Source organism: Carlito syrichta, unplaced genomic scaffold (genome assembly GCF_000164805.1).
Source record: "Carlito syrichta isolate Samal-C Ts95f unplaced genomic scaffold, Tarsius_syrichta-2.0.1 Scaffold316302, whole genome shotgun sequence".
NCBI classification, from domain to species: Eukaryota; Metazoa; Chordata; class Mammalia; order Primates; family Tarsiidae; genus Carlito; species Carlito syrichta.
Genome location: NW_007260398.1, coordinates 702,461 through 704,358, shown reverse-complemented (window position 1 = coordinate 704,358; position 1,898 = coordinate 702,461).

Here is a 1,898-nt window from a genome sequence, read left to right as displayed (position 1 = left end):
ACTGCACTCCAGTCTGGGTGACAGAGTGAGACTCCAACTCAAAAAAAAAAAGAATCCAGATTTACAGAGGTTGAGACCCAGACCCTGACCACATGTGTTCATTCATTCTGTGTACACCTATATATACATCCCCACTAGTGCCAGCTTCTATGTTGCACAAGAACAAAGGTGTCAGGGTCACAGACCTATTGAGAGCAGGTTATGCTCTATTCAGCATCATCACATCCGTTGTAGAATATATCATTATGATTGCTAATAGAGCTGATGTCTATTGTAGCCAGCAGAGAGCGCCATTGGCCCAGAACACTTCCTCTTTGATGCCTGTCCTCATCTACTCTGGAGAGACTGATTTGCTCCTGTCCTGTAAGAAAGACAGTGGATGCCAGTTTCTCAGGGAGGTGGGCATCCTCAATGAAACCACTCCTGGAAAAAACTCCCAGGAATCCCCCCTCAGGCTCTTTGCACTTGCTGCTTTCTTTAATTACAACACTCCTTCATTCTGGATCCCCTACATAATTTTTGTTTTTTGAGCAGGAGTCTCACTCTGTTGCCCAGGCTGGAGTGCAGTGACACACTCATGGCTACTGCAGCCTTCACCTGCTGCGCTACAGTGATCCTTCCACCTCAGCCTTCCAAGTAGCTGGAACTACAGGCACGTGCTACCACGCCCAGTTAAATTTCTTATTTATTGTAGAGACGAGGTCTTGCCATGTTGCCCAGGCAGGTCTTGAACCCACAGTGCCGGGATGACAGGTGTGAGTCTCCACGCCCAGCGTGATTCCCCATATACTTACCAATGGCTTATATTTATCACTGCTATTGCTCACCTCAGAAATTTCTGACCCCCCTCAATCTCATAAACACTCCACAAAAATACTTCCACCCTAAGTCACTTCACTAGTAACTGATATTATGTTTTTAAAAGGCTCGGCCTAGCCGGGCTCGGTGGCTAAGTCTGTAATAGCAGCAGCACTTTGGGAGGCTGAGGTGAGTGGATTGCCTGAGCCCGCGAGTTCGAGACCCGCCTGGGCAGCGAGACCTCATCTCTACAATAATCAAAAAATCAGCCAGGCGTGGTAGCGCACCCCTGTAGTTCCAGCTACTTGGAAGGCTGAGGCGGAAGGATCGCCGGAGCCCAGCAGGTCGAGGCTGCGGTGGCTGGGAGCGGCCACTGTACTCCAGTTTGGGTGACAGAGACTCCAACTCAAAAAAAATAAAAAATAAAAAATAAAATTAGCCAGGCACGGCAACACACACATGTAGTTTCAGCTACTTGGAAAGCTGAGGCAGAAGGATCGCTGGAGCCTAGCAGATCGATGCTGGGTGGCCATAAGTGTGTCACTGCACTCCAGCCTGGGCAACAGAGTAAGACTCCAATTCCAAATAAATAAATAAATAAAAACAAAAATTAAAAAAGCCTCAGCCAGGTGTGATGGCTCCCACCTCGAATCCCAGCACTTGGGAGGCCAGGGCAAGAAGACTGCCTGAGCCCGGAGTCCAAGACCAGTGTGGGCAACACGGCAAGACCTCATCTCTACAATGACTCAAAAAATTAGCTGGGCGTGGTGTTGGTGTGTCAGAATGATCACCTGACCCCAGCAGGTAGAGGCTACAGTAACTGTGAGCATGCCACTGCACTCCAGCTTGGGCGACAGAGGGAGGCTCCTGCTCAAAAAAAAACAAAAACAGATAAGTATGTGGGGGGGTTCAGAAAGGGATTACAGGTGTGAGCCACCGCACCAGCCTTATTTATTTATTTTTGAATCAGGGCCTCACTCTGTCAACCACAATGGAGTGCAATGGCATGATCATGGCTCACTGCTGCCTCAACCTCCTGGGCTCAGGCGATCCTTCCATCTCAGCTTCCCAAGAAGCTGGGACAACAGGTACTTGCCACC